The sequence below is a fragment of the Diceros bicornis genome, chromosome 10, assembly GCF_020826845.1.
Source record: "Diceros bicornis minor isolate mBicDic1 chromosome 10, mDicBic1.mat.cur, whole genome shotgun sequence".
In the NCBI taxonomy this organism is placed as follows: Eukaryota; Metazoa; Chordata; class Mammalia; order Perissodactyla; family Rhinocerotidae; genus Diceros; species Diceros bicornis.
Genome location: NC_080749.1, coordinates 43,593,294 through 43,620,520, shown reverse-complemented (window position 1 = coordinate 43,620,520; position 27,227 = coordinate 43,593,294). Strand labels below are relative to the sequence as shown.

Here is a 27,227-nt window from a genome sequence, read left to right as displayed (position 1 = left end):
CAAAGATAAAATATTTTAAGGCTGTTGTCTTTGGCAACCAGTATTATGCTGCCAAGTGACAGTTAACCAATTCTGAATAAAGTTATAATCAAGGTAAACAGTGATGCTTCCAGAGCTCCACTGAGGCTAGGGGTGTGTGAACTAAACAATGTTCCACCACCAACTGCCCAGTTCAACCAAAGAAGCTCAATTTTGATTAGTTACATATACTGGGATTTCAAGTTTAAAAAGAATCGAAGGCTTAAAGGTAGATCCCCACCACCTCCACCCCAGAATAATTTATAATTCTATAATAAGGTCTACTTTTTGTGGGGTTGTAAAGGCAAGTGTGGGTGATTTGGGAGGTGGGAAAGGCCCCTCTGCTGGGTTTCCCCCACTGCTGAGACTATTCTGCTTCTGGGTAAGTGTTCTGCCAGGGTTCACACTTGTGGTGAGAGGCGAGTTTAAACCTAAAGCAGTTTCAGGATGGGGGAAGGAAATCACCTTGGGTAACTGCTATCTCTTCCACTCTGCCCTAGAAAAGAAAGTCACCTGCTTTTCCCAACCCCTTAGGGTATGAATAACAATAAGAGTTCACATTCTATTTCAGAAAAGTTGCCACCTTAGCAAACGAAGAGGTGAATAAGTGAGTGAGAGATACATCCTGTCTTTTCTGTATCTTAGCTCTATGTTTGCCTCCTCATGCGCAAAAAGCATCAGAAGCAAAAAGCAGAAAATAAGAACATCCACTGTCTTAGATGGTGAAGGTAAATCTTTAAAGACACTCAAAAGTATGTGTGTTTTCCTTACTTGAAGAAACGTAATGTCACTCCTAATATTTACTTATGACCATTTCCCACAGTTGAGAGAGTTCCATAACACAAGCAGCCAATTCCCCAAAATGACAGCTTGCATTTCTGTTCTCACTTTCCAGGTTGTAAACTCTGGTCATGGATATACCCATTGCACTACACCGTTACTGTGTTCCAATCAGGCAACTGAAATAACAGAAACTTAAATATCATAGATCCAGCAGTGTCAGAATTTGGATTTTGTATTTTTTCCATAAACTGGTTGGCTAAATGCATCTGGATAAACAAGGTAACACAACCCCACTGATCAAACCTAAAGCTCCTCAGACCAGCTTCTCCATTTTGCTGGATGTTAGAATTTGGTGAAACTTTTTGTGCTATCTTCTAAGAGTTAAAAGAAGACTACATGGGCGAAGACCACACCCATGAGTCTCAGCTTTGCCTCACTTCCTTTTTTTCTCCAGCAGTACTTCTTTCTCTCAGACTGTTTATCAAAGGCTATGGGTTGAAGGGCACAAGCAAATAGTATAACACCAAAAGGGAAATTAGGCATGTGAAGTTCTATCCTCTGAGGTAACCGTAAACATGGCACTCTCAGTTAGCTTGCTCAGCCACGTAAGGAGTATCTTTTTCTCTGAGTAGGGACTATGTTAGAATCTGGAGATGGGGGGCGAGTATGCAGCTTAAAATGGCTATCAATATTAAAATCTGTTTTCATAAATCCTATAAAGTAGGGCTCTGTAGAATATTCTTGGATGGGGGAAACTACAAGAGAAAGTTTATATTCAGTGTGAGGAGGTGTAAGAGAGGACTGTGTGGAAAGACGGGCATATATTAAAATGTCCTAGGATTTGTGAGATTTTTATGTTTATCAAAAAGGAAACATGGATTTAAAAAGGTTGAGAAACATCAATATCAAGGGAAAGGCATTTCTAGTTTAGGGATAGCAAATATATGTAGTCATGAAATTACATTATAGTAAATGCCACATAATAAATGGCTATGAATAGTAAAACCATTTAAATATCCCACAATAACAACTGATTTTCTTTAAGCAATTTTAAATAATATATTATTTTGAAGGGACTTGAGTCCCTGATTTCTGTCCTTATAGTAAGTCACTCTCCATAGCAAAATTACCTGATTGTGTTTGTTCTTCTGCTCATGAGAACAACTCTTCATACTTCATTCTACTGCAAATATTTCAAAGACTCTTACAACTGCAACTTACTAAGTAACTGTCAAAATGGAACTCATATTATTTTTCTTGGTCCACTCAATTTCTAATAATTTCTTATGCAATGACTTGAAAGATAGACTTTGTTTTCACTGTTAACAACCTATTTTCAATAGACCCTTCTTTTTTGCAAAGGAAAAGTATTGGCAAGTGAAAGCTACTGCAGATCATCGGTGCTCAAACTGTTTACTCTCATAATTTAGTAGTGACAATCACCATCACAGAGGGAATATCTCTGAAGATAAAAGAAAGAACACTCGGGTTATTGTACAGGACACTTCCCCCGGGGGGACAAAAAATTATCATTATTATTTACTTCCCAAACTCTTTTTCTCAAAAATATAAGTCCCTTGTGAAATGTTTTTCTTGGTTGTACAACAATGTGAATACATTCAACACTACTGAACTTACACTTAAAAATAGTTAAGATGGTAAATTTCATGCTATGTGCATTTTACCACAATTAAAAAAAAGTTTTTATAGACTAGGAGTTGAAAAACTATGACATGTATTACATAGGTCCCAAAGGCTTGTTGTCAGTTGCAAAGGACCTGTTCCAATCCTCCCCAACTGTTTTGAACAGTTATCAAAGATTGCACCTAGTTCGAAAGACTTTGTACACGAATTAGCCACCTACCCACAGGCAGTTCATTTCATATTCTCTGTTATCCTTTTTTGAAGATGACTGAGAATCTTGGTCCTGGACTATAAAGAGATTTTTGTTACCTGTTCTAGATAATAGCCTTCTCTTTCCCTCTTCCCATGACTGAAAACCATAGCAGCAAGCATGGGAGATAGCAAGGGGGGAATGGCAGCCATAATATAAGTCCTACAGAAAATAGAAACTAAAACTTGGCTTGACATAATTAAACACAAACAAGTTGAAATTAAACACTAATATTCATGTTTATAAGGTGTTAGAAAACAAAAAGTATAAATAGCAGTAACAGCTAATCAGCTAATGCAAGACATCAGAATAGTTAGAATAGTGAAGTTTTACATCAACGGGCTACCTATTTTTATTTACCATTTACTTTTGGATAATAGGTAAGGTTTTAAAAAACATGCAAAGTCATTCTTCATCATAGAGAAAGCCCTCAAACCATGTCAATAATTATTTTTTCTAGATTAACAGATAATCAGCTAAGATATTCAAATATCCAAGAAGTCACATAATGCCTATATCCTTCTGTAAATAACACTTACGACTGCCTTGAAGTATCCTCCACAGTTCACAGATGTACACTGCTAAATTATATTACCTGCTTAAGGTGATATTTTTGAAAGTGATCAAAAAGTGTTTGGTATTATCATTTATAAAAGTTAATAACTCTACCAAAGATTACAAAATACACTGTCATCCACATTATTAACAGTAAACTATTAGTTGAGTAAAAAGATGGGCTTCGGGGGGCCGGCCCACTGGCACAAGCTGTTAAGTGTGCGCACTCGGCTGCGGCGGCCCGGGTTTTGCCGGTTCAGATCCCGGGCGCGCACCAACGCACTGCTTGGCAAGCCATGCTATGGCAGCGTCCCATATAAAGTGGAGGAAGATGGGCACAGATGTTAGCCCAGGGCCAGTGTTCCTCAGCAAAGAAGAGGATTGGCAGATGTTAGCACAGGGCTGATCTCCTCACACACACACACAAAAAGATGGGCTTTGGTTAGATGGTTTGTGTTTCTTAGAAGCCAGCCCTGCTCTATGTGTGTGCACACACCACACACCTACCTGGACTGTGCTAATGATTTTCACTTCATATTAAATAAGTACAAGCATGCTGAGCTTATGAATTTTCTCACCCACTCATTTCGAAACTCCCCTATGGGATATGGCTACAGTAGAATGTCAGCTTGGTTATTACGTCTAAAGTAAGAAATTTCCCAGCAAAATTGGGAAGCTGGTGACAACAAAGTGAAACTGATGCTTTCCCAGTTGAGTTTCACTCTTGGTTTCTTTCAGGGCATAGAAGAACTTGCCCATGCAGAAGCAACACCCCTTCTTTTATAATATAACCGGAGTTAAGAAGAGAAAGAACAGCAATACATTTTACCATCAGCATCAGCCTACCTACAGCATTTTCCCTGACCATGAAAAAAAAGGGAGGGAGGAGGGGTAAAAATGAGCAGGATAAGTACAGCAGTTCCTTGTTCTCAACATTATTGGTGTTTCAGACCCTTCATTTACTTGGATATACTCTAAGGAGTTTTTGTTGGTTTACTTTCTTAAGTTCCAGACCTTTTTGCTGAATACTGTTGCTGTTTTAAGAACAAGGTACTTTTAGGCCAAGATGGTTTCATAAGTGAATTCCTTCAGACTTTAAAAGAACAGGGTGCTCTTATGCTATTTAAACTACTTCAGAGCAGAGAAAGAAGAAACTCTTTTTAGGAAACTAGCATAACCTTGATATCAAAAACTGGCAAAGATAACACAGAAAAAGATGACTATAGATGAAACTCAATTCTTGTTTTAAATAAAAATGTTACCAGCGGCCAGCCCAGTGGCATAGCTGTTAAGTGCTCGCGCTCCACTTTGGCAGCCCAAGGGTTCACAGGTTTGGATCCCGGGGGTGTGGACCGAGGCACCGCTTGTCAAGCCATGCTGCGGTGGCGTCCCATATAAAGTAAAGGAAGATGGGCATGGATGTTAGCCCAGGGCCAATCTTCCTCGGCAAAAAGAGGAGAATTGGCATCGGATGTTACCTCAGGACTGATCTTCCTCACAAAATAAAAAACAAAACAAAAAATGTTACCAAAAAACAAAACAAAAAATGTTACCAAAAATATTCCTAAATATTACACCATGACCAAGTGTATGGTTGGTTCACAAACTGGAAATCTACGAAAATAATTCACCATCCTAACAGGTCAAAGAAGAAAAGCACATCATAGGTCATGATAGATGCCAAAAAGCCACAAAATTCAACTTCCATTCCTGATAAAAATGTTAAGAGGTAATGAAAAGACATCATCTAACAACAAGAACTATATAGACCAAATAAACACTCAACATCTATTATTTAAAATTGCTCTCAGGAGCCGGCCCCATGGCTTAGTGGTTAAGTGCGCGGGCTCCGCTACTGGTGGCCTGGGTTCGAATCCCAGGCGCGCACCAACGCACCGCTTCTCCGGCCATGCTGAGGCCGCGTCCCACATACAGCAACTAGAAGGATGTGCAGCTATGACATACAACTATCTACTGGGGCTTTGGGGGAAGGAAAAAAAAAAATTGCTCTCAAAGTGCTAGCTAACGCAAAACAGAAAGAAAAAAAAAAAACAGACTTTGGACACAATCCAAAATCTGTTCTCTGCAAAAGTCCTAGTAAGCTAGCAATATTTTTTTTTTTAATAATTTTATTTATTGTTTTCCCCCAAAGCCCCAGTAGATAGTTGTATGTCATAGCTGCACATTCCTCTAGTTGCTGTATGTGGGACGCGGCCTCAGCATGGCCGGAGAAGCGGTGCGTTGGTGAGCGCCCGGGATCGGAACCCCGGCCGCCAGCAGCAGAGCCCGCGAACCCAACCGCTAAGCCACGGGGCTGGCCCAAAGCTAGCAATATTAAAGATACTTCCTTGATAAACAGAATTTATTAGAAATTAATAGCAAACCTTGTACTTAATGATAAACTAAGAAATTAGATAAGGATGGCCTGAATCACTATTATATCACTGTTCTAGAGAATTCATTAAATCAAAGAAAGCAGTATAAAGAGATAAGATTATATTTAGATGATTGTTTTCCTAGAAAATTCACAAGAAACAATTTATTAAAACTAGTAAGTTTAGAAAGTTGACCAGTTATATAAACACTCATCTCCATACCAGCCAAAAAATATTAGTGAATATCTACAACACCAAAAGGATTACTTTAATGAAACATGAACAATTTACTTTAAATTTTACCTGAAAGAGAATGTAATAATATTCAAGAAAATTTTGAAAAAGACAAATGAAGAGACACTTGCTTTATGAATTACTAAAAAATGGCACAGAGACTGATATTTGTACAGGAAGAGACAAACAGAACAAAGCAACAGAAGAATCCAAAAAAAGACCCAGGTACACAGGCAAGTTTACTAGATTAAGGTGGTATGTCCAGTCAGTTGGGAAAAGATTGATTTCAACAAATGATTTCAGGAAAAATGGCTAAATCCTTAATTTATACAATGTACAAAAATAATTTTCAGATGTCTTAATGAGTAGAGCATAAAAAAACTATAAAAAGAATTAACAGACAATATAGGAAAATATTTTAATTTTTGAGAGGGGACCGCCTTCTTAAGTGATACAAAACCTGGGCTTTTAAACCAAAAGACTGATAGTTCGCATAAATATTTGCCATATATTTCACAAAGCATTAATACATCTGTATTCTAATGAAACATAGATAAATAAATGGGAAGAATAAAGGGCAAACAGACTGGCCATATTAAGAGATGATTAACTACGTAACGGTACATCCAAAGGAATACTCTGCTGATACTAAAATAAAGTACTACCTTACATATGGCAAGGTTTCCATCATATATTTTTTATCTGAAAAAACAAATAGAACAGTATGCATATATAATCTGATTTTCATACGAAAGTGAAACAGGTTTACCTACATATAAGACAGACGTGGAAGGCCTTGGAGTACCTATGGTTGGGGAGAGGGCTGAGAAGGAGTTTCATTTTCTGCTTTATACATGGTCGTATCATGTTAGGGTTTTCCTTCCCTCTCAAATGATGAGGACAACTTTTCAACAGAATACAGTGCTTGCTCCTCTGCTGCCTCTCATTTGAGATGTGTATTCCAACCGTGGTAGGGAGGCAGATGATTTTATTTTCCTTCACTTCCACGTCACTTCACTTCCTTTACTACCATTTCTCCCTTATGGTAACTTCTCAAAGCATCCGTGAAATAAATGACACTTTACCTAGCAAGGCTGCTCCACTTTTGCTTGTGACAGCATAACAGTGAGAGAGAGACAACTATTCTTTGAGTATCTTCCCTTTTCTTTCTTCACTTCTTGACAAGCACAGCTTTTTACACCTGTTAACTCGTTGCTAGTCCGTTGACACCGGGGTGGGGGGCCTCTACCTATCGCTTGGGTTCCCACCGCGGGCAGGGTTCGCTTTTGCTCTTTCCGCCTCGGCCACCCATTCTCTCCGTGACCCTCGGGGAAGTTACCCAACTTCTCAATGACAAGGCTATGATGACACCCCACGGGAAAGCAGAGAGCGAAATTGTGCAACCACCTTAGGAAAAACAACAGAAAGGACCTATTAAGTTTTCGAAAGAGTAACTACGATAGTCTAGCTTCTGGAAGGCAATCCCGTCCCGAAGAGAGTCTGGGACACTCCCGACCCGGTCCACCGCCCACTCTGACGTCGCAAGCCCTGCCTCCCCGGCTACCCGGCGAAGTCAAGTCCCGCGAGCTGCCGACGCGGAGTCAGACGGCTCCCTCCCCCGGAGCGTCGCGGCGGGGGGCCGTCGCGGCTGCGCTGACGTCGCGGGCCCGGAAAGCCCCTCCCGGTCCGCTCCGGGAAGCGGCCCCGGCTTGTCTCTCGCACAAAGTCCCTCCCCACTGGAAGTCTCCGCAGCTCCTCGGCTTCTCTCCCGGCGGCGCCCGTCCTCCCAGCGCATCCCTCTCGCTCACACACACAAGTTCTCCGTCGCCGCGCTCGACGGATTCGGACATACCAACTCGCTCACGAAGTTCCTTACTCACAGTTCTGGGTTTCTGCTCCGGTCTCTGAAGCCTCGGGTCGGCGGCGTCCTGCAGAGTGAACCCAACCGGAAGTTGTTTTCCGTTCCAGTTCAGAGGGCAGCGCCTGCGCGGAGCCATTTAACCCTTCACCCTCCACCCGGCCGGGCCAGGCCGGGTCCCTCCTGCCCCGCCCACCCTCGCCACACCCATCCAGGCCACGCCCAGCGCAGCCCCGCCCCGCCTCGCAGGGAAAACCGCAGGCGCAGAAAGGCGACTAGGGTCAAGCTTAAAGGTCACCTGAGGGTCTCGGCTGGATTTTTGCCAAACAATAAATAACCAGGTCTAACATCACTCTGTATGTGAGTTATCGTACACAAGAATCGCCTGAGAGGATTGTTAAAGATGTAGATTCACCAACTCACCCCTGGAAATTCCTAGAGTTCAGAGCAACTGGGGTGAAGCCCAGGAATCTGCATTATCGATAAATCCTTAAGTGAATGTGATTAAGGTCCACACTCTGAGAAACACCACACACACACACACACACACACACACACACACACACACACACACTTAATTTTTCTCCAACTAGTAACACCTTTCACTAAATGAACTTGCTAAAGTTGAATGGTTAGTAAATGCAAGAAGACCTTTATCAGAAAATTTCCCGTGAACTTCCCCATTATTTCACTTCCTAGCCATTCTTGAATATTCTCAAGATAGAAATTTCAGACAGATACCTTAAGAAAAGTGTTTGTACTCCCAGTTTTAGCTTTGATACCTACTGGTTCAGGCAAATTACTTAATCTAATGAACCTTAATTTTTTTATCTGACGATTGAGGACAATGAGAACCTACTTCACTGGACGGATGGTTGAGAGGATCAATCCAATAACGTAAGCAAAAGCACATGGTAAAGTTTGGAATGCTCTGCAAATGAGAGATGTTGTCTGCAGTCATTTTTGTCATGCTGGCTCCTTCCCACCAGCAAGGTTTTCCCTGGGATTCTTTTCAGGAAAAGAGAGCAGTCAAATTCACAGCACGTGTGGAAGCTTCCTGAGAGCGCTGAAGGCTGGGACTCTTCATGTTGACTGGAGCATGATTGCATCTGGCTGAATGCAGGTAGCACTCTCAGAAACTTCCGTGGTGATGACCTATTTATTTATTTAATTAAAAAATATTTTTAAAACTCTCACTGCTTGTGCACGTATCTGACATGGATTAATGGTCTTTGAAAAAGACTTACTACCAAGCGCGAGCATGCTAAGCATGTTGAAATAGCAATTTGATAGCCAAGAATAAAATGACTGTGAATACTATGTATTGTTGTCAGGCAGGGCCTGCTCTAGAACATAGCCTTATATCCATAGACTTGACGAAACTTCCAGAGTTGAGAACTCTCCTGTCCTACTGACCTTGGGCAGCCCATTCCTGAACAGGTCTTCAGCCCATGGTTCTTTCTTTATCCTGAAAGGTTTAAGCCTGGCTCTGGAGTTCTTGAGCTCCCAGTTTTTTCTGGTCATATGGTCTCATATAACTCAGAAGCTGCTGTCTCCCCAGGGGAGCCCAGCATCTTGCTCCTTCTCGGAGAGTATTTTTTTTTTTATTGATGTTTTAATAGTTTTTAACATTGTGAAATTTTGGGTTGCACATTTTTGTTTGTCCATCATCATATATATGACTCCCTTCACCCCTTGTGCCCACCCCCACCCCCATTGCCCCTGGTAACCACAATACAGTTTTCTCTGTCCATGTGTTGGTTTATATTCCACATATGAGTGAAATCATACAGTGTTTGTCTTTCTCCTTTTGGCTTACTTCACTTAACATAATACCCTCCAGGCCCATCCATGTTGTTGCAAATGGGATGATTTTGTCTTTTTTTATGGCTGAGTAGTATTCCATATATATACCACAATTTCTTGATCCAGTCGTCAGTTGAGGACACTTAGGTTGCTTCCACTTCTTGGCTATGGTGAATAATGCTGCAATGAACATAGGGGTGCATAAGCCTCTTTGGATTGTTGATTTCAGGTTCGTTGGATAGATTCCCAGTAGTGGGATGGCTGGATCATAGGGCATCTCCGTTTTTAATTCTTTGAGGAATCTCCATACCGTTTTCCATAGAGGCTGCACCAGTTTGCATTCACACCAGCTGTGTATGAGGGTTCCTGTTTCTCCACATCCTCTCCAACATTTGTTGTTTTTTGTCTTGGTGATAATAGCCATTCTAACGGGCATGAGGTGATATCTTAGTGTTGTTTTGATTTGCATTTCCCTGATGATTAATGATGTTGAACATCTTTTCATATGCCTATTGGCCATCGGTATATCTTCATTGGAGAAGTGTCTGTTCATTTCCTCTGCCCATTTTTTGATCGAGTTGTTTGTTTTTTTGTTGTTCAGTTGTGTGAGTTCTTTATATATTATGGAGATCAACCCCTTGTCAGATGTATGTTTTGCAAATATTCTCTCGGAGAGTATTTTTTCTCTGTTGGAGCACGAGGATCAGGTTCTAGCTGCTCCAATTTCTCCCTACACTTCTGAACCATAGACTTTTGCACTTCTTTCTTTAGGCTGATAAGTGCAAAGATTTAAAAACTTGCCAAGTTGCAGTGCATTTTTGAATATTGGGCTTACTTTTAAAATTCAAAGCCAAAATGTAGTTTAAAAAACATTTTTTTAACAAACAGAAACTTCTTGTTATAACATTGTGATCAGTTGAACAGTTTTCTTGTAATAAGTAATTGAGTTAAACATGCCAACACAGCACTGTTTTTTTTAAGAATTTTTTTTTTTTAGAGCAGTTTTAGGTTCATATCAATTGAGAGGAAGGTACAGAGATTTCCCGTATACTCCCTCCTCTCACACATGCATACCCCTCTTCCATTATCAACATCTCCCACCAGAGTGGTACATTTGTTATAAGTGATGGACCTACATTGACACATCATTATCATCCAAAGTCCACAGTTTATGTTATCTACAACTCTTGGTGTTGTATGTTCCATGGGTTTGGATGGATGTATAATGACATTTACCCACCATTATAGTATCATACTGTACTATAGTAGTTTCGCTACCCAAAAAATCCTCCGTGCTCCACCTCTTGATCCCTCCCTTCCCCTTGTCCCTGGTAACCACTGATCTCTTTACCACCTCCATAATCTAGCCTTTTCCAGAATGTCATATAGTTGGAATCATACAGTATGTAGCCTCTTAAGATTGGCTTCTTTCACTTAGTAATATACATTTGAGTTTCTTCCATGTCTTTTCACGGCTTGAAAGCTCATTTTTTTTTTTTTTTTTTTAGCACTGAATAATGTTCCATTGTCTGGATGTACCATAGTTTATCCATTCACCTGCTGAAGGACATCTTGGTTGCTTCCAAGTTTTGGCAATTATGAGTAAAGATGCTATAAACATTAGTGTGCAGGTTTTGCGTGGACATAAGTTTTCAACTCCTTTGGGTAGATACCAAGGAGTGATTTGTTGGATTGTATGGTAAGAGTATGTTTAGTTTTGTGAAAAACCACCGAACTGTCTTCCAAAGTGGCTGTACCATTTTGCATCCTCCCTAGCAATGAATGAGAGTTCCTGTTGCTCCTTATCCTCACCAGCATTTGCTGTTGTCGGTGTTCCAGATTTTGGCCATTCTAATAGTAAGTAGTGGTATCTCATTGTGTTTTAATTTTCTTTTCCCTGATAGCATGTGATGTGGAGCGTCTTTTCATTTGGTTATTTGCCATCCATATATCTTCTTTGGTAAGGTATCTGTTAAAGTCTTTGGCCCATTTTAAAATTGGGTTGTTTGTTTTCTTATTGTTGAATTTTAAGTGTTCTTTGTGTATTTTGGATAACAGTCCTTGATCAGATGTATCTTTTGCAAATCTTTTCTTCAGGTCTGTGGCTTGTCTTTTCATTCTCTTGACAGTGTCTTTTGCAGAACAGAAAATTTTAATTTTAATGAAGTCCAACTTATCCAGCACTGCTTTTGGGCACATTGAAGGGGCTGCTTTCACGATTTCTAATTAAAATAGTGAATTTAATAATATACTCAGAATCTAAAACTGAATGCATAAGCATTTTGAAATGTGGAAATGCTAAAAACTTTGAATAAGGAAGAAAAAATTAAACATACACATTTTTTAAATATATATTTTTTTCTCTCCACTCCCATGATGTTGTAGTCATGAAGAGAAATGGCTGCATGCTTCTCCAATGTATGAAACATACATGAATGCTAGAGTAGATGGATGAGTTTTGTGCTAAAACAGTGTCAAACATTTTCCTTTTTCTATAATGATGATGAATATTTTAGAATTGACATAAAGTATATTTTATTAAGGTTAAGAATGGAGTTGAGATGTTTATTTGAGGAATAATCCTTTAAAAGAGTGACATAATTTCACTCCAATTTTCCTTTACTCATATTTTTATATACCTCAGTTTAGCAAGCAGTACTAGGGGCAGGGTGGAATGAAAATGAGAACTGCAGCCTTATTACAAATATTTTAGGACCTATTTTCAAAATTGCTTAATATTTTATCGAGAGTTCTGAATATAAATCTAGGGACAAGGAAAGCTGCCAGTATAAACACTTACTACAACTTGGAATGTCAGGTATGCGTCAATGATCTCAGTCAAATTTTTGATGTGAAATATCACTATTAATAGAATCTGGTTGACTTCTGATTTAGGATGACATCTGGACTAGCTGTTTGTGTCTCAGACTCTCTTAACTAAATGCCTAATGAAAAATAAGAAAAATATGAGAACTCATAATAGCATCAAAAGGCAGGATTGATAACCAGGCCCAGCATGTATGGCTGAGCAGGCTGTTCCCTGTACAGGGCACCCAGCTGACAGAGGTGCTCACTTGTCAAGCCTTGCTCCCTTGGGCCTGAGTCTTCCCCAGAGGGGAGCCTTTTTCTAAGTCACAAAAAAGCATCAAAAGGGTAGCTGTAACCCTGCTGACAAGCATCCTAGTGACAAAATTTGACAGGATTTTCCACCATTTGCAAGAACTGTGGGGATGAAGTGGACATGAACTTGGTTGTTTGAAGGTGAGCAGATCTGTTGGCCTGAAGGATAATAAGAAAGCTCCCTGCCTCATGGCACCTACTAGTGAATTGGACAGTAACCCCACTACTATGTGTTACCTACAAGTAGTATTTTATACCTCCTTTCCCCAATGTCCCCCATCAGTACTTCCGTTATTCATTTTAGAGCTATGGTTTGGAGTATACCAACATGATCCCAGTGGGAGTGGATAGAAGTGATGCTCTGTATTTAAGGATATGTGAAGCCAATAATGAAAGGGGTTGGGCAGGCAGAGCTATGTGTTTGACTCTGGGAGTTTAATTTTTCACATATCATATTTTTCCTATCAAGGAAAAGACCAATGATTGTTTCTGATTAACCAGGAATTCTCCTCTTCATAGTAAAATAACTAGGCTATAAGGATGAAGGATCTCACCATGGGCCAATACCCATAGTGACAAAATTGACAAATGTCAGCTTTAGGCCAAAAATTTGGCTGTGAACTGTGCATGTCTACTTGTCTCTCAGCTTAAGCTCTGTGCTGAGGAACTAATAGAAATCAGGCAGATAATGAGAAGAACCAAGGAAAATCCATATATCTGGTTAGTAAGGGCTACACAGGGCTTGGAATGAGTAAATACAAGACAAAGCATCCCTTTAAAAAGATTATGCTGCATAAAAGAAGAAGTACAGGGTCCTCAAAATGAAGGGAAAGTGAACACTTTGGAAAATGGCTTACCAGAGGTATAGGTAAATGGAAAGAATCTGCTTTGCATTTTCTATAAAACAAGAGATGAGGGCCAGCCCCAGTGGCCTAGTGGTTAAGTTCAGTGTGCTCCACTTTGACGACCTGGGTTCACTTCCTAGGCATGGACCTACACCACTTGTCTGTCAGTGGCATGTTGTGGCGGCAGCTCACATACAAAAAGAGTAAGACTGGCAGTGGATGTTAGCTCAGGGTGAATCTTCCTCAGCAAACAAACAAACAAACAAACAAAAAACAAGAGATGAAATATAAGTCAAGAGATTGGACTAAGATAAGGAGGGACCTAGTTAAGAGGGAGCAAGAAATAAAAACAAAGTTGGATAAGTTAAAACTGTAAGGACATAGAATGGACAATGGCAAAATTCAAATATTATTTGGACATAATCAAGGATAGAATCAATACTGCAGAATATTAAATCAATGATTAGAGTAAAAGCTTGAAAAACTCTCTCAAAATGTGAATGGAAAGGACAAATAGATGAAAACCATTAAATGAAATAGTGGAAAGATAGTGCTCCAACTTTTTCCTGAAGAAGAGATCAGAGTAAGTGAAACAGAAATAGCAACCAAAGATATATCAGAAGATATCTGAAATAACACTTTGATCCAAAGCAATTAGAGATCAAAAGGACTCAATGAGTTTTGAAACATATGAATGAATGGAGACCAAACACTTTGACCTATTCTGATAAAAATTTTAATATTAAATGATTTATCAATTTATTCATTTATTCAGCAAATATTTTGTGAGTGCTTGCTATGTGCTAAAAGTTAGGGATACAAAGATGACCAAGACACAGTCCTACCCTAAAAGAACTTAGCGTCTATTGCAGGTGACATACATACAAGAAACAGGAAATTACTACACAATGTGGTATTATAACATTACAATAGGTGTAAGTATAAGGTACTCTAAAAACACACTGAAGAGGCCTTAGTCCAGGCTTGAGGGAAGACTTCTTGTATCTAGAGTATGGAAAAAATTCAACAAAAATCTAGACAGAAAAAAAAAAACTACCAGCAAAGGAATAAAAATAAAGAAAAATAAACTTATCTTCAACATTAAAGCTCAGAAGCTAAATGGAATAACAATTACAATTGCCGGGGAAAAGTTTGACTTATAAAGTCTACACCCACTCAAGTTATCATTCACATAGGAAAGGAAAACAAAGACATTCTTAGATATCTCAAAGTTCAGAAATATACCACCCATTTCCTGAAATAACTGAAGATACACTTTAGTTAGTAAAAAGGCAATTAAAATAAAAAAAAACAAGAAAGGTAAAATTCTGATACGAAAGAAATATTTGTAAGTATTTTAAATAATTTGAATAATAGAGTAAGTAAAAACTTGTTGCAAATATAATGAGAATATTAAAAGTAATTTTTAAGACATAAGGTACAAGTATAAATAAATAATTAAATAATAATGCATTCTGAACTTCCTGATTATAGCAACAAAACCTCATGTGGGTGGAAAAAAGGTAGCAGGAAGTAAAAAAGTCCTAATTTACTCATTTTCTTATCTTCTGTATGTCGAAGTAAGGAAATGTTAGGATCTCATTCTAACTATGATGATTGAACACATATTATTTTAGTTTTTTTAAAATGTAAAGGTAAATAACTGTAAGTAGAATTAAAAATTGTATGTTTATTTTTTCATGTTAATAGAGGAAGAAAGAAAAGAAAACATTGCCCATATAACAAAGATATAAAACTCTTACTTCCCAACATTTAATCAATCACTTAATAAGGTAACTCATGTGAGTACTCCTTTGCTACATTTCTTGCATGCATATGCTCTCTGTCCCCATTGTCAGACTCTGTCCTCATTGCCACTCTCTGTCTCTATTGCTACCCCTTGTTCAAGCCACCATCAATTTGCACTTACCATACTATCTTCCTAACTGGTCTCCTCACTTTCTCTCTTGTCAAATTCTAGATGTTATTATGTTCCTGTATCACCTAAAATCACTCATTGGCCTCCTGTTACCCTTAGGATAAAATCTAAACTCTCAGCTTGGTATAAGGCTGCTTCCCACTTCTCTAGACTCATATCCTGCCTCTTCATCCTGGTGATTTTGGGCTTCTTTCAATACTTCAAATGGTCCCTGTTCTGTCCTTTTCAGGTGTTTTTGCTCATGTGGTTTCCTCATCCTAGGACATGTTTCCCTCACATTTTATGTGGTCTGTTGAGGCCTTACCTGAATGGTCTGATTCTAAGCAGGGCCTCACTTGACTCCTCTCCACATTAGAACTGTGGGCTCAGCTATGGGCTCCCATTTCACCCTGTCCTTTCCCGTTTATGACATGCATCACACTTGAAATTCCAAGGTACACATTTGAATGTTTTTGAAGTTAGGATGGTTATTACAACTGATATTAAAGAAAATTGCAACCATCAGGCTGAGGTCTAGGTGGTCATTGCCCCCACAAAGGCAAACTCAAGCTGAGATAGGCTAATGCATGCTGGTTATAAGTGAAAATTCTGAGTTAAAATTGCCTCATTCATATGTTGGTATTGCCATTTACTAATCATATGACTTTACTAACCCTGTGCCTCAGTTTCTCCATCTGTTAAATGCAGATTATAATAATACTTGCCTAAAAGATTGTGTGTGTATGTGTGTGTGTGTACAATGAGATATGAACAGGGCCTGGCCTATAGGAGGAACTCAATAAATATTAGTTAATACAGATAATTTCTGTAACTTAAGTAGGTGGTTCTACATGCAGTTGATTTTTAACTTAAATAAGTAGTCATAATTATCATTTAAAATGTCTTTAAAAGTTCACCCTAAGAAAATCTATGCATTGGATTTAATAGAAGAAGACTTTAAATCAATTGTCTTAAATATGCTCAAAGAACTAAAGGAAAGCATGGACAAAGAAGCAAAGAAAATAAAAAAAATGATATAGGAACAAAATGATAATATCAATAAAGAGTTAGAAATTATAGAAAGGAACCAAATAGAAGTTCTGGAGCTGAATAGTACAATAAGTAAAACAAAAAATTCACTAGAGGGGTTTGGCAGCAGATTTGAGCAGGCAGAAGAAAGAGTCAGTGAATGTGATAAGACAATTAAAGTTATCCAGTTGGAGGAGCAGAAAGAAAAAAGAATAAAGAAAAGTGGATAGAGCCTAACAGACCTGCAGAACACCATCCAATATATGCATTATGGAAGTTCTGAAGAAGTGAGAGAAAAGGAGCAGAAAAAATATTTGAAAAAATAATGGCTGAAAGCTCCCCAATTTGATGAAAGACTGAATCTTCACATTCAAGAAGCTCAATGAATTCCAGTAGGATAAACTGAAAGAGATCCACACTGAGGCACATTATAATCAAACTGTTGAGAGCCAAAGATGAGAGAATCTTGAACACAGCAAGAAAGTAGTGACTCATTATGTACAATGGATCCTCAGTAAGATTAACAGTTAATTTCACTTTGAAATCTGGAGGCCAGAAGATAGTGGGATGACCTATTTAAAATGCTAAAAAAATAGGTGTCAACCAAGAATTTTTTATCTGGCAGAACTATTCTTCAAAAATGAAGGAGAAATTAAGACATTCTGAGATAAACAAAAGCTGAGGGAGTTCATTGCTAGTAGACTTACCCTATAAGAAATGATAAAGGGAGTCCTTCAGGCTCAAATAAAAGGCCATTTGACAATAATTCAAAGCCAAACAAAGAAATAAACTTTGGTAAAGGCAACTACTTATGTAAGTATAAAAGTCAGCATGATTGTATTTTTGGTTTGTAACTCCTCTTTTTATTTCTGTCATGTTTTAAAAGACAAATGCTTAAAAAAATTATAAATCTATGTTAATGGACACACAATGTATAAAGATGAAATTTGTGATTATAACAACATAAGGGAGGGAGCTAAATTGTATAGGAGCAAATAGTGTTTTGTTTTGTTTTTGCTGAGATGTTTGCCCTGAGCTAACATCTGTTGCCAATCTTCTTTTTCCTTGAGGAAGATTTTCCCTGAGCTAACAAACATCTGTGCCAATCTTCCTCTCTCTTTTTCATGTGGGTCACTGACACAGCATGGCTGCCGATGAGTGGTATAGGTCTGTGCCCAGGATCTGAACCTGGCCACCAAAGAGGAGTGTGCTGAACTTAACCACTAGGCCAGGGGTCCAGCCCCAGGAGTAAACTTTTTGTATATTATTGAGGCTAAGTTGGTATTAATTCAAATTAGATTGTTATAAATTTAAGTTGTTAATCGTAATCCCCATGGTAACCACTAAGACAATATCTAAAAAATAATGCGTAAAAGAAAATGAGACATGTGTGTGGTGATGGATTGTAATTAGTATTTGGGTGGTGAACATGAGAACATGATGTAATCCATGCAGAAATAGAAGTATAATGATGTATACCTGAAATTCATACAATGTTATAAACCAGTGTTACTGCAATAAACAAAAACAAAACAAAACAAAAAAAAGAAAAGGAGAAGGGAATAAAACAGTACACAGCAAAGAATGAATTAAACACAAAAGAAGGCAGTAATGGAGGAAATGAGGAAGAGAAAAATGGTAGAAGGCATACAGAAATCAAATAGCAAAATGTCAGAAGTAAGTCCTTCCTTATCAGTAATTACCTTAAATGTAAATGGATTAACCTCTCCAATCAAAAGGCAAGGCTTAGCAGACTGGAAACACAACATGATCAAACTATATACTGTCTACAAGAGACTTACTTTAGATCCAAAGACACAAGTAAACTGAAAGCAAAAGGATGGAAATAGATTTTCCATGCATATAGTAACCAAAAGAGAGGTGGGGTGGCTATACTAATATCAGACAAAATAGCTTTTTTGTGTGTGTGTGAGGAAGATCAGCCCTGAGCTAACATCCAATGCCAATCGTCCTCTTTTTCTGCTGAGGAAGACTGGCCCTGGGCTAACATCTGTGCCCATCTTCCTCCACTTTATATGGGACGCCGCCGCAGCATGGCCTGACAATTGGTGTGTTGGTGCGTGCCTGGGATCCGACCTGAGAACCCTGGGCCACTGAATCGAAGTGCGTGCACTTAACCACTTGCACCACTAGGCGGCCCCGACAAAATAGCTTTTAATTCAAAAACTGTTACAGGAGACAAAGAAGGATATTATATATTGACGAAAGAGTCATTCATCAAGAAGATATAACAATTATACACATATACATACCAAAAATAGAGCCCAAAAATATATGAAAGAAATATTGATAGAATTGAAGGGAGAAATAAACAGTACTACAATAACAGTTGGAGACTTCACTACACCACTTTTAATAATGGATAGAAAAACAGAAGATCAAAAAGGAAATAGAGGACTTGAAACATAGTATAAACCAATTAGACCTAACAGACACGTATCAAACACTCCACCCAACAACAGCAGAATTCACATTCTTCTCAAGTGGATATGGATCCTTCTCCAGGATACATCAAATGTTAGGCTACAAAAAAGTCTCAATATACTTAAAAAGATTGAAATCATACAAAATATCTTCTCCAAGCAAAATGGAGTGAAGCTAGAAATAAATCACAGAAGGAAAACTGGAAAATTCACAAATATGTGCAAATTAAATAACATTCTTAAACAACCAATGAGTCAAAGAGAAAATCACAAGGGAAATTAAATTTACTTAGAGGTGAATGAAAACAAAATTGCACTGTAGGGATGCAGTGAAAGCAGTGCCCAGAGGAAAATTAATGGTAGTAAACATCTACATTAAAAAGGAAGAAAGATCTGAAATCAATAACATAACTTTGCACTTCAAGGAACTAGAAAAAGAAAAGCAAGCTAAACTCAAAGCTAGTAGAAGGAAGGAAATAATAAAGATTAGAGCAGAGATAAATGAAATAGAGAATAGGAAAACAATAGAATCAATGAAGTCAAAGTTGGTTCTTTGTAAAGATCAACAAAACTTTAGCTAGACTTATAAGAAAAAGGGAGAGAATAACAAATAACTAAAATCAGAAATGAAAATGCAGACATTACCAACAACCAAATAGAAATGACAAGGATTATAAGAGAATACTATGAACAAATTAGATAATCTAGATGAAATGTACAAATTCTTAGAAACACACAAACTACCAAAACTGAATCTAGAGGAAATAGAGAATCTGCACAGACCTATAACAAATACAGAAATTGAATCAATAATAAAAACCCTTCCAATAAAGAAAAGTTCAGGACTAGATGGCTTCACTGGTGAATTCTACCAAACATGTAAAGAAGAATTAACACCACTCCTTTTCAAACTCTTAAAAGAAAAAAAAAGAGGAGGAAATACTTCCTAACTCATTCTGTGAAGCCAGCGTTACTGTGATACCAAACCCAGAAAAAGACACCACAAGAAGAGAAAACTAATAACCAATATTCCTTATGGATATAGATGCAAAAATTCTCCACAAAATATGAGCAACTGAATCCAACAGCATATTTAGTGAATTATACATCATGACCAAGTGTGATTTATCCCTGGAATGCAAAGGTAGTTAAACATAAGAAAATCATTCAATGCAATAAAACTCATTGTGTAATAAAGGAAAAACACCCCACATGATCCTCTCCATTGATGTGGAAAAGGCATTTGACAGAATCCAACCCCTTTTCATGATAAGAGTCAGAAAACTAGGAATAGAAGGGAATTTCCCAACACGGTACAGAGAATTTATGAAAAACCCACACGTAATATCATACTCAGTGGTGAAAGACTGAAAGATTTCCCCCCCGAGGTCAGGAACAAGACAAGAATGCTTTCTTTTACCACTTTTATTCAACATTGTCCTGGAAGTTCTGGTCAGAGCAATTAAACAAGAAAAAGCAATAAAAGGCATCCAAATTAGAAAGGAAGAAGTAAAAATATCTCTATTTGCAGATGACATTATCCCATATAAGGAAAATTCCAAAGAATCCATAAGAAAGCTACTACAGCTAATAAATGAATTTAGCAAAGTTGCAAGATGCAAGATCAACATTCAAAAATTGGTTGTGTTTCTAACATCATCAATGAACAATCCAAAAATAAAATTAAGAAAACAATTCCACTTACAATAGCGTTCAAAATAATAAAATATCTAGAAATAAATGTAACCAAAGAGGCAAAAAACTTGTACACTGAAAACTACAAAAGATTGCTGAAAGAAATTAAAGAAGACCTAAATAAATGGAAAGACATTCTGTGTTCATGAATTGGAAGAATTAATATTGTTAAGATGACAGTACTCTCCAAAATGATCTATAGATTTAATACAATCTGTATCGAAATTCCAATGGCCCCCCTCTTTGTTTTCCAGAAATAGAAAAGCTGATCCTCAAGTTTACCTGGAATTGCAAGGGGCCCTGAGTAGCAAAAAGAACAATGAAAAAGAAAAACAGAGTTGGAAGACTCACACTTCCCAATTTCAAAACTTACTACAAAGCTGCAGTAATCAAAACAATGTGGTACTAGCATAAGGATAGACATATAGACCACAAGAATAGAATTGAGACTCCAGAAATAAATCCTTATGTCTATGGCCAATAGATTTTTTTGATGGGGGTACCAAGACCATTCAATGGGGAAAGAATAGTCTCTTCAACCAATGATGTTGGGATTACTTATAGCCACAATCCAAAGAATGAAACTGGACCTCTACCTCACACTATATACAAAAATTAACTCAAAATGGATCAATAATCTAAAAATAAGACTATAAAACTCTAAGATAAAAACATAGAGATAAATCATCATGACCTTGAATTTGGCAATAGATTCTTAGACATGATACCAAAATCATGAATAAGAAAAGAAAAAATAAATTGGATTTTATGAAAATTTTAAAAAACGTTTGTGCATTGAAAGACATTATCAAAAGACAATCTACAGAGTGGAGGAAAATATTTGCAAATTATATATTTGATAAAAGTCTAATATCCAGAATATATAAAGAACTCTTACAGCTCAACAACAAATAACCCAATTAAAAAAATGGGTAAATGACTTGGCGTTTCTCCAAGAAGAATATTCAAATGACCAACAAATACATGAAAAGATGTTCGACATCATTAGTTATTAGGGAAATGAAAATCAAAACAACAATGAAGTACCACTTCACACTCACTAGGATGGATGGCTATAACAAAAAACAAAACAAACAAAAAAATGGAAAATAACAAGTGTTGGTGAGAATGTGGAGAAATGGGGACTCTCATACAGAGCTGGTGGGAATGTAAAATGGTTCAGCCACTGTGGAAAACTATTTGGTGGTTCCTTAAAACTTTAAACAGAATTGCCATATGACTCCACAATTCCGCTGCCAGGCATGTACCCAAAAAAATGAAAACAGGTACTCATACAAATACATGGAAATGCATGGTCATAGCAGCACTATTTACAATGGCCGAAAGGTGAAAACAACCCAACGATCTTATTCATCAATAGATAAATGGATAAACAAATTGTGGTATATATATACAATAGAATATTCTTTGGCCATAAAAAGAATGAAGTACTGATACATGCTACAACATAGATGAATCTTGAAAACATTATGCTACGTAAAAGAAGCCAGACAGAAAAAGTCACACATTATAGGATTTCACTTACATGAAATATCCAGACTAGGTACATCCATAGAGACAGAAGAGAGATTGGTGGTTGATAGGGGTTGAAGGGAGCAGGAAATGCAGAGCAACTGCTTAATGGGTACAGAGTTTCCTTTTGGGGTGATAAAAATGTTTTGGAATTGGATAGAGATGGTAGTTGCACAACATTGTGAATGTACTAAATGCCACTGAATTGTTCACTTTATAATGTTATGTGAATTTTACCTCAATTTTTTAAAAAGGAAAAAAATTACAAAATCTAAATACACTATTGACTGAGTTAATAAAAATGTAACAATATTAATTCCTTAATTGTAACAAATAGCATACGAATGTAAGATGTTAATGGGCAAAACTTTGTGTGGTGGAGGGAGGCAGGGTGGTATATGGATACTCTCTGTAGTGTTTGCTCAATTTTTCTCTAAATCTAAAACTGTTCCAAAAAAATAAATTCTATTAACTAAGAAAAACTTTGTTGTCCTAAATAATTCTTGGATCAAAGAGGAAATAAAACTGCAATTAAAAACCATAAAATAATGATAATGCAAAAGCGACATATCAAAAGTTGTACGGTGTAGTTACAATGGTACTCAGAGAAAATTCCTAGCCTTAAATACTTCCATTACAAAACAAGAAAGACTAAAGTTAAATGAACTAAGTATTCAACTCAAAAACGGAGAAAAAGAAAAGTAAAATAGTCTAAAAGGAGACAGTAAGAAAATATTAATAATGGTAAAAGCAAAAACTAATTATTTAAAAAAGAGCTAACCATGTAAATGAGACAGCCAAGAGATTAACTCTTTGACATGTTCAATCATGAGAAAAAAAGAAAAAAAAATAAACGGAAAACATTAGTAATGAAGAAGTGTTATCCACATGATGGAGATGATTAAAAAAAGTACAAAAATACTGTGTGTGCCAATACATTTGAAAAATTTTATTAAAAGGATCATTTATAAACAAAACAAATAACCTAAGCTGTGTGCAAAAATAACATAAAACCCGAATAGATCAATAACAATGGAAAACATTGGAAAGCCTTTAAGAATTACTTCCAAAAGTGGGTGCCAAGAACAAACAGTGTTTGCTCTTTAAATATTTCAAGGAACAGATAACTCCTATTAAAATTTTTTTAAAACATGGAAAATTTTGGTACTTTTATCAGAAAATAAAAATACAGATTAATTTCACTTATAAATATGAAAGCAAAAATACTCAATAAATTACAGATATTTCTTTTTCAGTATACACTTTCTAATATAAATTGTATAACATTAATCAATTTGAACACACATTTTGCATACTACTGTTGCTTGTAACTGAATTGTAGTCTGCAAGTAGCACTGTCATAATAGAGAGAAAGCTTTTTGCACAAAACGTAGGAACAGCTGCTTTGTTTGAGTATCTCTTTGCTCTGCCTGGATAGGGTTCCTTGGCTATGCCACATTGTTTTCATTCTTTTCTGTTAATTTCAATTCTGAACTGAATTGTGAAGCCAAAATAATAGAGGAGAGGCGTCTAAGCATGTGGATTGAAGAGAAAACGAGGAAATGTGTAGGTTTGGTTTGGTTTGTTTTGATCAAACAATTTATTATTTTAACCAGAGCAATAACAAAATATACTCTATAACTATCAATCTACCTTTATTACTGAGGCGTGATTTTCGATAACAAGAAATTTTTAAAAAGTGCAATTACTGTATTGTGTAACAGCAAAGCACTATGTAGTTTAAACCATATAGTTGTTTCTAATGATACCAAAAAGACATTGAATATAGTAATGTGAGGCCTCGATACATCTTTAGTAAACTGGGCTTAGAAGTATATTTGATAGTTACTTGGTTTTTATGATAAATATATTTATCTCAAACCAACAGCCACCGTCGTTCTTAATGTTAACCACTAGGGAAATTCCCACTGAGATCAGAACAAGACAAGGTTGGCTGCTATCTCCTCTGTTGTTAAACACTGTTCTAGAAGTTCTGGCCAACATGGTGAGAAGAAAAAAAAGAAGAGACAGAATTATATTTATATAGGCATCACATATGAATTACCTAAAATAATTCAGAACAAATACAGGATCAATACAATGGCTGGATGCAAGATAAAATTATGAAATCAGGTACTTTCCCAAATGCCAGCAGTAATTAGTTAGAAAATACAGTGGAAAGAACGTCCCTATCAGGATAGCATCCCTACCACACAAAGAAGATAAAATATACTAGAATACATTTTACAATAAACAAAGAACCTCTATGTTTCCTGAGGCCTTAATACATGGAGAGAAAGACTGTTTGCAGACAGGAAAGTTCTTTACTGTAAGAATGATCATTTTCCTCAAGTTAGTGCATAATTTTCATGAAATTTCAACCAGAACTTTTTTGGAGAAATTTAACAGATTTATTTTAAATCTTCCAGCTGGCCATCTCTTTCATCGTTACAGGTATTTAAGAGAAATAACTGGACATTGCTTCAGGGCCCTAGTTGGCTGCTACCAGGAACCTCAGTCAGGTTGGCCCTGGTACACAGCCCCACGTCCCCGCCCTGCATGGAGGCAGAGTAATGTGTGCACCTGTGCACAGGTGGAAGTACACCCTGGAGGGAGTGAAGAAATGGGATGGGAGAGCGAGGAGAAGGGAGACCTAGGAATGACTTCCAAGCGTCTATGAATGACTTGGCTGCTCTGTGCCCTTGGCCAAGTCATCTTCCTTTTTTCCCCATCATTTTGCAGTTTGGATAAGACATCTCAAATACAGTTTCAATATTGTAAGAAGGCAGGGAAGTGGTAACAGAAAGCCATGGAAAAAGAAGTGATATAAAATTATGTTTAAGCCCTGGCTCTGCCACTTACTAGCTGGAAGATCCTGTGACTATTTTCTTCCAGCAGACAATAAATGGCAGCTATTAATATGACAATAGTGATAATGATTCTTGATGTTTAATCTTTTTGAACTATCAACTTTTCCTAGAATTATTCTTAAGAAAATACTACACAATCTTTAATATTTATTTTTGATAGTGAAAATAAGAGCCAATTGGTAATAGAATATGACCAGATTACTATAATTGTATAAGTTGAAATGTTCCAAGATAAGAAATGCAAATTTGTCTATAAGATTAATACTTTGCTGTAAAGAAATATTCATTAACATGTCTTTCTTAGGATATGGAAAAATACTAAACTTGAGTTAATATTTGAAGGGACACACTGGATCAGGCTGGAACTGATCTTTAAAAATTTAACCAAAAAATATGCATATATATGGTATTAGTTTACTTTTCAACCTAATAAGCTATATACTGCTTAACTTATGCCAAATACATATCTTTTAAGTCTTACATTATGTTATGAAAACCACTTATTGGAGAAGGCTTATATTCCAGATACAAACAAGAAAATCATTTCAAGTAAAGACATAAATTCTATCTTAAAAGTTGGGAAGAATCTAAAAAGATCACAATATTTTAAATTTTCCTTTAGTCTTAGCTAGGGACTCTATTTTTTAAAGGCCAAATTTCCAACTATGACAGTGAATACAAAGGCATTATTGAATCGTGTCATAAATTACTTACTTAGCAGAAGCAAGAGTGGAACAAATCTGCCACACTTCAGTTTAAGACATCCAGGCCACCTTGCTAGGTTGAGAGTTGGTAGGAATTACCAAAGTTTTGGTTACCTCTTCTCCAAGTAACAAGTCTTCCTTCACAGACTATTGCTCTTTAAAGATGTAGGCAGTTACAGAGTCTGGAAGCTTTATCTACAAGCTCTAGCAATGCCGCCCAAATCGTGAGCTCTCCCTTGTGTTGAACTGGGAACTTCCACTGAGAAATCCCCTGACTTGAAGACTTCCTTATTTGTAGCTATCAACAGCCAATCGTGACAAGATATTGAAATGAAGCAAAGACTACCAGAAAATGTTCTGTAAACCACCCGTGACTGTAGCTCTGACTTCCTTTTGAAGCAAAGATACTTTACTTGAATAATTAGGGCATTTTAACAAAAATCCAGAAATTGTCAACACAAAAATATTTTTGGATTAAGCACGTTTTCATGTAAGAAAATTTAGAAGTAAGTTTGATAAATGGCTTTTTTTAGCTTTTAAGAAGTCACTTTTTGACCTAAGCAGTATATTTGTAAACAGCAGGAAAAACTAGATTTGAGTATGGTTGTCTTTGCTTCATGGCCTACAGAGGTCACTTGGATGAAGCCTAGGAATAAAGTTTATACTGGATTCCAGAGACTGACCTCAGGTACTTAGAAGAGGTGAAGCAAAGAAGGCTCTTAAGACAGCTTTTCTCCTTGCAAACTAAGGTGCTCTGTTCATGTGGATGAGTGTATGTTCTAGCACACCAGGGAGATGCTTTACAAATGCATGTATTCTTCTCAGGCTACTTGGAGCAAAACCTCAAATTCTGCATGCAAATGGAAGGCAGCATATGCACCACAGACATTTTTCTTTGTTATAAAATTTTAGAGCTGGAAATGTCCTTAGACACCATCTGTTCCATTTCCTTTTTATTACAGATGAGGAAACAGGAGAGGGTAAATGCTCAAAGTTACAAAGAAAGTCAGAGGTGGCACTCAGACTAAAATCTGAGTCTTTTGAATCTGAGTGCATTTCTCTTTTTACTGTATTATATTTTTGGTGTATGTCATTGAACACGAAAAAGACTGTAACAAAAAAAATGATTGAGAGTCTCTTTGTTCAATTCTTTCATTTGCAGATGAGGAGTCTGAGATCTTACTCTGAAGTCCCACAGTTATTAAAAGGTGTAGAATTTAGAAATTCTGAGTCTTGGTCTAGTTTCTTTTCCACTTTAAAACACTGCCCTCTCTTACATTAGTTGTTAAATAAGCGTGAGATATTGCTTCTCAGGATGAAATTGTTCTATAAAAAGGGAATAATTTTGAAAGTATCTAAAATGGTGAATAAGCTTATGATTAAAAACATTCCATATACTCATCTAACATATAATGAAGTATTAATTTCCTTCGGCACCATGTAGTTTATAATTATCTTACTGATATCAAACATTAAACTTTCTTGTGTGCAATGGAAAAACGAATACTATACAGTATCACTATCTAGTACTGTAAATAAAGCAAAA

General features: G+C 37.0%; 1 protein-coding gene across 10 annotated transcripts in view; it reads right to left on the bottom strand.

Annotated features, from left to right (window-relative positions):
• Window positions 1-25,891, bottom strand: part of TANK (TRAF family member associated NFKB activator) — a 90,326-nt gene extending 64,435 nt beyond the window's left edge. For 4 of the 10 annotated variants that reach the window (XM_058549084.1, XM_058549093.1, XM_058549092.1 and 1 more), the window contains exon 1: window positions 7,740-7,833. The gene's annotated coding sequence lies outside the window, so the exon portion shown is untranslated. Of the gene's footprint in view, window positions 1-6,632; window positions 7,267-7,739; window positions 7,834-25,691 lie in introns of those variants that run through there. The other 6 variants (XM_058549086.1, XM_058549085.1, XM_058549088.1 and 3 more) reach the window with 4 other exon arrangements.
• Between the last annotated feature and the right edge of the window lie 1,336 nt (window positions 25,892-27,227).